We start from the raw sequence: 11,117 nt of genomic DNA on the forward strand, positions 1-11,117 counted from the left end.
CTACGGGCTTTCGAGCGCATCGGCCACCACGGCGATAGCAGGCCAAACCATTACAGCTTCCTCCACCAATTGAGAAGAAATCTAACTTGGAGGAGTTGATGATGAAGTTTGTCACGTCTACTGAGATGAGGTTCTAGTAGACCGACAGTGCTCTTAGAAATCAGCAGGCGTCTATTCAGAACTTGGAGAGTCAGATTGGGCAGATTTCTAAGATGTTGTCTGAGAGGCAACAAGGAGCGCTCCCTAGCACTACAGAGTCAAACCCGAGGGAGCATTGCAAGGTTATCACCTTGCGATCAGGTAAGTAGTTATCTAGCTTTACCATTAGCTGATGATGATGATGTTTTCATGCAGGATAAGCCAACTAGGAAGGAGCCAGAGCTTGAGGCGATAGAAGTAGAGAAAGTGGAATACAGGCAGAAGAGCCCTATGAGAGAGTACCAGCCACCAGTCCCCTACCCTGCTCGACTTAACTAGAAGAAGGTTGATAAGCAGTTTGGTAAGTTCCTTGACTTGTTTAAACAATTGCGTATTAACCTATCTTTTGTTAAGGCTAAGACTAGCCATTGAAGCAACGCGTCGGGCTATAATAGGACAATTCCATCGTGGCAGATGCTGAAGTATGTCAAGTTCTTAAAGGAAATCTTGAGCAACAAAAGAAAGCTGGAGGATTTGGGACTAGTGACTCTGAATGAGGAATGTTCAGCTATTCTTCAGAAGAAGCTGCCACTCAAAAGGAGAGATCTAGGGAGTTTTACTGTTCCCTGCATCATTGGTGATTTACCTATTAGTGGTGCATTGGCTGATTTAGGAGCTAGTATTAATTTGATGCCCACTAGTTTGTTTGATAAGTTAGGTTTGAGTGAACCTAAATCCACTAGGATGAACATTCAGTTAGCTGATAGAACTGTTAAGGTTCCTAGGGATATTATTAAGGATGTGCTTGTTAAGGATATTATTTAAGCACTTGAGCTATGCATTTTTGGATGAGGCAGAAAAGTTGCCTGTGATTATTGCAGTAGATTTGACACCTAAGGAGTGAGAGATGACTTTAGACTCTCTCAAGAGGTATAAGAAGGCCTTTGCCTACAAGATTGTTGATATTCCCGCGATCAACCCTAGTTTCTAGTCTCACAAGATTTTGATGGAGGATAGCTATAGACCAGTAGTTCAGCCACAGAGGCGGCTTAACCCGAACATGAAGGAAGTAGTGAAAAAGGAGGTAATTAAGCTAATTGATGCAGGTTTGATTTATCCTATTTCTGACAGTTCTTGGGATAGCCCTGTACAGGTTGTGCCGAAGAAAGGATGCATGACAGTAGTTCCGCAAGGAGAAGGATGAGCTGATACCCACAGGAATGGTAACAGGCTTTCGAGTTTGCATTGATTACAGGAGGCTTTTTAGAGAGATTGGTAAGACATATGTTTTACTGTTTTCTTGATGGCTTTTCAGGTTATTTTCAGATTCTAATTACACCTGAAGACCAAGAGAAGATGACTTTCACCTGCCCCTACGAGACTTTTGCTTATAGACGGATGCCTTTTGGTCTATGCAATGCGCCGACTACGTTTCAGCGGTGTATAATGGCTATTTTTGATGATATGATTGAGGAGTCGATGGAGGTATTTATGGATGACTTCTCTGTTTTTGGTAATTCCTTTTCTCAATGTTTGGCCAATTTAGAACGCATGTTAGCTAGATGTATTGAGGCTAACTTGGTGCTTAATTGGGAGAAGTGTCATTTTATGGTGAGAGAAGGAATTGTTCTAGGGCATAAGATTTCACATGTAGGGATGGAGGTTGATAGAGCTAAGATAGAAACCATATCTAAGATTTCTTAGGCCATGCTGGTTTCTATAGAAGGTTTATTAGAAATTTCTCTAAGATTACTAGGCCTCTTACTCAATTGCTAGTTAAGGATGCACCTTTTTTTTATGATGCATGTTTATTTTCTTTTAAGTTATTGAAGAAACTATTAACCACAGCCCCTATCATGGCTTTGCCTGATTGGGGGCTGCCCTTTGAGTTAATGTGCGATGCTAGTGATTATGCAGTTGGAGCTATACTTGGACAGAGGTTTGATAAGAAGTTCCAACCCATTTATTATGCTAGCAAGACTTTGACAGGAGCTGATGCAACCAAGGATGCATCTAAGTCGACTAGCATGGATCCACTAGCCTATGGAGGACCAATGACACGGGCAAGGAGTAAGAAGTTCAAGCAAGCCTTAATTTCTTACTTGGAGCATGTTTTGAAGATGGCTAATGATGGTGCTTTTGATGATGATAACAATGCCTTGAAGATAGTGACACTAATTGCTATTAATGAAGCTTGAGGCAGAAGCTCATCTTCAATAAGGCGTGATCACGCCTTATGACTTGTCAGCTTTTGGTCAAAGGTCAAAGTCAATAAAGTCTTCCTAGGGTTTCTAGAAGTATTGGACGTATCATCTAACCCTAGGGCAGCCGCCGTTTATGCTTGGAGAAGGAGGTAGGTGCATATCTCTTTCCAAGATGGATTTATTTGTTTCCTTGTTGTCTTTATCTTAATTAGGGAGTTTTATTCTAGGTTGATTTGTTTCCTAAAGGAGGCAGCCGCACATTAGGAGTAAAAGGGGTTTGATTTTTATTCCTTATATTTAGGAAGTCTTGGCCGCCACTCTTAAGTCTTTAGGGTTAGAATTATTTTCAAAACTCTATAAATAGAGCTATGTATTTCGGCCAAAGAGATCAATATATTATTTCCGAATGAAAGTTTATTTTCTTTGAGTTGTTAACTCTTGTTCATTAAGGTGCTCCTTGTTAAATTTCTTGAGATTAAATTGACTTGTTTGGTTTAGTTTCACATCTACATATTTGATCAATCAATTAACTTTTTATTAGTTCTTGGGTTGTTTGAATATTCTTTATTTGTTTATAACTAAAGGGCTTAGTAGTTCTATTGCTAAGTTTGTTAGTTCCATAATCAATTGCAAACTTTCAAGTTAGATTTTGGGGCGACAATTCGAACTTATTGGTAAGGGTGCTTCCTCTTAATAGGGGGAGCGTTTATCAGTTTGATATTCCCACCATTGTTTATCTTGGTGTTTGAACGTATCCGGTTCAAGTTCGTATCATTTGGTATCAGAGCCAAACTTGTAAGTTTGGTTTACTTTCTTTTCAATTAAGGGACTGTCTTCTATTTCATCTCAATTTCTATTCACATCATTAAAAAAAAGTATACTATTTTCATTGCTGCCCGCATACCAAGGCAGATTTAAAAAAATAAAAAAAAAATAAAAAAGGAAAGAAACGGAAAACTAACGCTAACCGTTTGTGTTGGGTGGTTCTTGAAGAATTGATCCTTGATTGATTCATTCCGTATTTTTTTTAAATTGATTGGATCTGTTCTTCATTCTTGAAATTCTGATTGGGGTAATTTTTTTGTTTTCTCTTAAAAAGCTTTTCTTTTAGGTTAATTGAGTCTTGTTCGATTAGGTGTAAGCTTGTTTTGTTCACATGCTTATAATTCGTTTTATTGATTCACGAGTGTTCTATTGAACTTCAGAATTAATAAACGTCAAGAGGTTGTGAAAAACTTGTTTTTGTGATTTCCAGAACAATTTGATTTAATTTTTATAAGGAATTCAATTCTTTGTGAGTGAAACACGTGAGGGAGTGATCTTTTCTTGTTTTGCCTTTAACTATAAGAAGCCTCTAAAGTATAACACTTGATCACGTCTTGCTTATTCTAGTCTTCTGGTCTAACCATGTCTTCTGAACAACCATTGACTTTGGAAAATTTAGCTTCTACATTGAAAGATGTAGTAGAACATATGCAAAGACAATTTCAAAAATAAGATGACAAATTAACTAGGTTATTGAATGATATGCCTAAAACATCTAAAGGGCATCGTTTTGGTGATGACCTAGAAAGTGAGTCTAAAGGGTCTAGACATAATCTCCAACCCAAAATTGACACTAATTTGGATAGTATTAAGATGAAAATACCGTCTTTTCATGGTAAGAGTGATCCTGAAGTTTATTTGCAGTGGGAAAAGAAGGTTGAAAGGGTTTTTGAATGTCATAACTATAGTGAGTCTAAAAAGGTTAAACTTGCTGTCGTTGAATTTTGTGATTATACTGTCATTTGGTGGAATCAATTGGTGAGTGGTCATAGGTGTTATGGGGAACTCGAAGTTGGTTCATGGGATGAGGTTAAGCGCATTATGCGTAAAAGGTTTGTGCCATCGCATTACCAAAGGAAATTGTACAACAAGTTACAAAATTTAGTACAAGGTAGTAAGAGTGTTGAGGAGTATTGGCAATCTATGGAGATAGCTATGATTAGAGCCAATAATTTTTCATCATCCAGCTCGAGCAAGAATCAAACGAATCAAACAGATCCATATAAAAAAAATCTTGTATGTATAGATCTTATAAAATGTAAAATGTTAGCCATGTCTACACATATATGAATGATTTTATGTAATATTATGTAATAAAAAATTGATTGGATTCCTTTTTCTAGAGTTGCAATTAATTATCTATTGCAAGGTATTCATTCTTACAGGTAAATGCTCAATACTTAAGTAGGCCTAAAAGGTGATCATGATTAAGTACTTTTTGGGTCGTCTCAGACCTTTCGATTGGCCTTTATCTCTAAAAAATATCGAGACTTTTTACATACAAAGGATTTACTTGTTACTAATATAGTTTAGCCTATGTCATTCTTTAGATCCCTTATTTCACTTCACTACGATAGTATCATAAATCGGATCAATGCAGAGGAAATGACTGCATTTCCATACTATAAAGTATTAAGTAATCTATAAAGTATTAAGTAATAAAGTAAAGGAAATAAATAAAATAAAACATATAAATAAAATAGGTAAAATAGAATATAGATTCTACCATATCGCTTATTCTACTGGGTTTTATGGAGCCTGTTCATGTACAACATGATTGGATCTGATCATAGAAAATATTCTCTTCAAGTGAACCAGCCTATCCTCTATATGGGGCTTACGCAGTGGTTGGAACAAAGACACATTTGGTTATTAATTCCAATGTGGCGGATAAGGGCATATATCCGCACGACCAAATCAATAGTCCAAGTCACACACTCCCATAATCCATTTTTCTCTTAGGAGAATTCGCTTCAACTATTCATGTAAAATAAAAAAAAAAATTGGAGTTGAAGGGAAATATCCAAATACATGTCTTATTCTTTTCAATAATCCATATTTGTAGCAATGAAATACTATTCTTTCTCCCCCAAGCGATCAATGGTTGATTACAAATATTTATAATCTATATTCTCTATACGATAAAGGGCCTGAAATACCTTGCTTACGTATCATTGGAAAGTGCATTAACATAAATACGGCAGTAAGAAGAGGTAATGCAAAAGTGTGTAAACTATAAAAACGAGTCAAAGTGGATTGTCTTACACTAGCAATTCTACGTAATAACTCTACCAAAGGCGATCCTATTACAGAATAGCTTCAGCACTTTGTTACAATTTTCTTGATAACCAATTTGGTCCCAAGATAAGGAATAACCAGTTACGCCAAAAGATGCGGTCAATACAGCAAGAACCACACCCGTAACCCAAGTCAATTCACGAGGTTTTTTAAAAATTCTGCCAAAATTCGTTATAATTTAGAATCCGTCGATTTTTTTTTAGTAAAAAAAAAAGGGGATTCCCAAGAGATATATAAATATGCAAGACTCTATATTTTCTATGCATGGGTAAGAAAAGAACATGAGTTTTGTTACACCCCGGTCAGCCTTTCATCTCTTTTGTAAGACGCCTTGCCCGAGAATTCACTCTTTTATAATTTATAAATTTATAATCTATATATTTATATTTTAGAATCTATATAAAATCTATATAATCTATATATAGATTATTATATTATAATATGTATATTATATGAAAAAAAAAATTTGTCCAATAGGATTTGAACCTATACCAAAGGTTTAGAAGACCTCTGTCCTATCCATTAGACAATGGACGCTTTTTTATTCCATTCCAATTTTTTTTCTTTTTTCTTTCATATTTTTTGTTCATAAAAAAAAGAATATGCAAGATAATTTTAGGAATCACCTATTTTTTGAATTAAAAATGAAATGTAAAAAATGTAAATGTAAATAATGGATTAATTCTTTTATATTCATTTTAGAATTATTTAATTTTAGAATAAAATATTCTTTTAGAATTAAATATTCTAATTTTTAGAATTTATTATTAGATTATTAGAATTTTCAATTTTTTTTATTACAATTTACAATTACTTTTTCTAACATTATTCTATTTTCTTATTAATTTATATTCTAATAATATAAAGATAGTATATTAATATAAAGATAGTATATACACTATCTAGAGTCTATTTATATAGAACAAATTATAACTATATACTATAACTTATATTATATAGTTATAATAGAAATATATAAAAACTTAATAACTTCTATAATAACTAACTATATAGAATAGAGGGTTATTATATATTGTTAATATATAGTTAGCTATTTATATAATATAAAATATAAAATTAAAAAATTTATATAATCTATTAAAAATTTATATATTATTATATAATATTATAATATAATAATAATATTAATAATTAGAATAATAATATTAATAATTATAATATAATTATAATAATAGAAAAATAGAAAATACGTATATGGAGTCCAATTTAATTAGACTATTAAAAACTATTCAAAAATTTTAAATAAATAGTTTAATTTTTTTGAATTAATATCGAGTACAGGTTTTTGTCGGTAACAAAAAATCAAATGCATTCAAGTGGATTTTTCTGAAAAGTATCAATAAGCTAGACCCATGCTTCGGGTTGTTTCATGCCATAAATAAACTCGAACACTCAAGAACTCTATTGGACAGGTGGATTCACATCTCTTACAACCAACAAAGTCTTCTGTTCTTGGAGCAGAAGCGATTTGCTTAGATTTACACCCATCCCAAGGTATCATTTCTAATACATTTGTGGGGCAGGTTCGGACACCAAAAGAATTGACTGCCAAGCCGTATGAGGTAGGAAACTTTCAAGTACGATTCTAATGGAAGGAATTTGCTTGCCTATTCTGACCGAGGAGAACAGGCCATTCGGCAGGGAGATTCTGAAATTGCGGAGGCTTGGTTCGATCAAGCCGCAGAGTATTAGAAACAAGCTATAGCACTTACTCCCGGAAATTATATTGAAGCGCAAAATTGGTTGAAGATCACAAGGCGTTTTGAATAAGATAAGAGCATTCCCTTTGTATTTTTGTATTTATTATTTAATTTAGTATTTTATTTGGTATTTTTTTTTGTTTACGTGATCTTGCTCGCGGGGGTAATGAAATTATCCGCGAAGCTGGCAAATGGAGTCCTGAATTAGCTGCTGCTTGTGAAGTATGGAAGGAGATTAAATTTGAATTCCCAGCAATGGATACTTTGTAATCTACTAATTGACGTTCGTTCTCTTAATTGAATTGCAATTAAACTCGGGCCCAATCTTTTACTAAAAGGATTGAGCCAAATACAGAGATCCTAATACATACAAGGATCCTATTGTATATGTATATATTTTGTATATGTATATATTTTTTATAGATACATATTTAACTAAATATATAAGATTTTAAAAACAAAAAAAATAAGACTAAGCAACTCAAACCTTTCTATTGTTATTTGAATCAATATTTGAAATTGATACATTAGATATGGATAGATCGTATCTTGTAAATTATCTTTCCTTTCTCGACGTTTCTTGTTTTCTTTCTTTTTGTCCTCCCTAATGAACAAAGGGCTGGACCACCTAGAATGATAACTTTTCTGTCTTTTTTTGCTTTTGCCACTCATTTTTTATTATCACATCACAATATTCTTCAGAAATCTTTCTAAATTATTCCTATGGAATATGGGTAAATTGGCCATTTTTTTTCTTTGAAATATTTATTTTGTTGATAGAATGGAATTCTTTCATCTAAAAATCCGAATTTGAGCAATTAAGATACTTAGAAATAATATTTTTTTTGTATTCTTTCAAAATTCAAGGACTAACCGCTGACTCATAAATAAAAAATAGGGAATAGATTCATAAGTTCAAAGCCTCATAATAGAACTTATGCTTGATAAAAATATTAGATCATATGGAGGTGGGTTCATTAAAAATTCATAGACAAAAAAATGAAAAAAAAAAATATTTATTCCCTTTCTATATCTTACAGCTATAAAGAAGAAGAAAAAGGGAGAGGAAGCTTCGTCGGCTTTAATGGTGGAGTGGTGGAGAAGTCTCGGTTGAGGCTGGTGGCATTGGCGGGAGGTGCAGCTGGCGTTGGCGAGCGTGCTAGGGGCTGCGATGGCGACGACAGGCGGTGTAGAATGGTTAGAAATGGCAGCCGTTTCTTGTCGCTATTCATGGCGTTTCCAGCAACCATTGCCGGTGATTCTAGACTCAAAATGATCAGCAACTTTCGGGTTTTTTTTTTTACCATCGCCACTTGAGGCCGTTGGAATTGCAAGATTCGGCGAGGAGAAAAGTTAGGGGCAACCGGCGTTTTCTGAATTTTTCGGCGAGCTCCGGCAAGCTTTGGCCGATCGGACTCTCCTCAGCTCAAGCTTTCCAATGGCATGGTTTCGTGGCGATCGAACTCCGTTTAAAAATCAACGGCCGAGATCGTCCGTAAATCTCTCTGAATGATCAGGGGTCGGATCGGAAGATCGGAAGCTGGGATCGTCATCGGCACGTTGTTTCGAGTCCGTTGGTGCATTCGGATCGTCGATCGGACTCTGGCAGCTGGAGGCGAGTCGATCGAGCGATCAAGCGTCTCGGTAATTTCCTGGCCCGTTGATTTTAGAATTTATTGGTAAAATTATGTGTTTATTGAAATGTGTCGAGCATTAGAAATATTGTTAGTTAAAATAAATGGTTTGTCGGACTGTCTGCCATTAGTCGTGATTTGTGATGTGTGGCGGAGTCGGAAAAAATAGTGAAGTCTTGGGGATCCAACTCCCGTTAAAATAAATTGTTGAATATTTGAAGTGTTTTCTGGCAAGTCCTGAACCTGTTATTCTAGGGGTAAATGTCCGTAAATTAGGGAAGGTTCTGCCGAATTTTCGATAGAATTCTTCCGAGTCGAAATTCTTAGACAGTCAATCCTAGGAGTCTATACCTAGGGTTAATTATCAAATGTTTCAATGTTATTGATTAAATTATTTTCCGTAATTAGATAATCTATCAGTTCAGCTCGCTCCACCCGAGGCATCAGAGCAGAGCTAGGAGGTCGTCAAAGTAGTGAGTTAAAGTCATATATTTGTACACCTGTCATGCTAAGATTTTTACGTGATAGTTATGATTAAATAATTTAATATTTTAATTATTTATTTAATGACTATTCATATATGTTTAATTTACTGTATTATGGTTTGTGTTTTTATGTTGACTCGGGATGGAACGACTGTAGAACATGCTATTTGATGAGTTGCACTGGTATTGAATCAGAGACAGAAAATAAAGGAGTAAAGGTTTGTAAATTTTTAAAAAGTAAATTTAGGACTTGCCCTAGTCGAACATTGCTCTCTGGGCTGAGTAGAGTGAGTTTGTCGGAGGAAAGGTCCCTGGTCGAGCATTGCTCTCTAGGCGCCGACTTATTTGGAAACCTAAGTGACCGAACTAAAGTTAAGGACCTTGGTCGAGCTTCGCTCTCTGGGCGCCAGTCTTATTGAAGTAAGAGAGCCTAAAAGCTAAGACTGATAGTGATAATTAAGTGACCGGACTGGAGTTAAGGACCCTGGTCGAGCTTCGCTCTCTAGGTGCCAGTTCTGTTGGAATGAGAGAGTCAAGATGTTAGTGTTGGGATTAGGGTTCTACTGAAGTACGCCGTTCCGTAGTATGTGAAAGTTATTTTTATTTAAGCATGTCATGAGATGTATATTTCAGCATGACTAAATGTTTATTTCAAATTAAATAAATGTGTTATTGAAGTATTTGTAATTGTTTTTGGATATATAATTTTAACTCGCTCTCGAAGCTGACAGTCTCAATTTTCATTGTTTTTAGGTGATTGTTAGTCTTCCCGCAGTTCTTATCTAGCAACCCGACTCCTTCATCATCGGGTTGATGTAATTGATTTTGGTATGTTTGACTTCTAAAAATTTTAGATTCTCCGCAGTAGAAATTTTAGACTTATTAGTTGTAATTTTATGTAAATTCGGGTCTTGCCTAATTATGCTGGCAGACCGAATATGTAGAATTTGATGGTTAAAATTAATTGTGGAAAAGTGCTTAGAATTGAGTTCGAATTTTAAATTGATTGAGTTAGTGAATAGTCAGGTTTACTACGGGATTTGGTGGCCTTAAGCCCACCCATTCCCCAGTGCCAGTCACGGGCCCACAGATCAGGTCGTGACAAAATCCTATTTAAATCATCCCAATTAAGTCAAATAAAAATAAAATAAAATAAATCTAAATAAAAACTCGTTATTAATTATTACTAATATTATTATTATTAAAAGAAAAATTCAGGGTATTACATCGAGCTCTTTAAACATAATTCGAGCTTGAGCTCGGGCTCGTTAAATAATTTTTTAATAATTAATCAATTGCAACATCTAAAGATATAGCAAAAAATGATGAAAGTATCAAATTTAGCAAAAAGAATAAAAAAATAAATTTATAATAAAAACAATCAAAATCAGCTTCTAAAAATATAGCAAAACATGCAAAAGACTTATTACTAAAACAATATGAATAATGAAAGTAAAGACCATCGGTGCATTAAAATTGCAAGAAGATCATACTAAACATATCACAAGTCTGTGTTAACTTGAAGAAACATATTAACTAGCCCCATTATTTTATTTTCTAGTGGCACTCACCTTTTAATGAATAATATTTATAAAATTTAAAATAAAATATAAAATAGTCAAAATGTGATGTAATAAAGTAGCTAAAAATTTTTCATAATAATATATTAACTTATATAAATTACAGTCTTGATTTATTTTAGCTTAGTTTTCAATTTGATTACTATTTATAAATATAAACGTAAATTCCATCTAAAGTTTTAATTAAATTAAGATTTTCTCAAAGAAATCGTATGATCCAACACTAATACTG

General features: G+C 34.1%; 1 long non-coding RNA gene across 1 annotated transcript; it reads left to right on the forward strand.

Moving 5' to 3' along the window:
* The first annotated feature begins 44 nt into the window (after positions 1-44).
* LOC125370148 lies at positions 45-2,211 on the forward strand. The gene is made up of 3 exons (XR_007216045.1): positions 45-499; positions 613-1,361; positions 1,454-2,211. It is a non-coding gene; the product is annotated as an uncharacterized LOC125370148 (long non-coding RNA).
* The last annotated feature ends 8,906 nt before the right edge of the window (positions 2,212-11,117 follow it).

Source organism: Ricinus communis, chromosome 5 (assembly GCF_019578655.1).
Source record: "Ricinus communis isolate WT05 ecotype wild-type chromosome 5, ASM1957865v1, whole genome shotgun sequence".
Taxonomy (NCBI): Eukaryota; Viridiplantae; Streptophyta; class Magnoliopsida; order Malpighiales; family Euphorbiaceae; genus Ricinus; species Ricinus communis.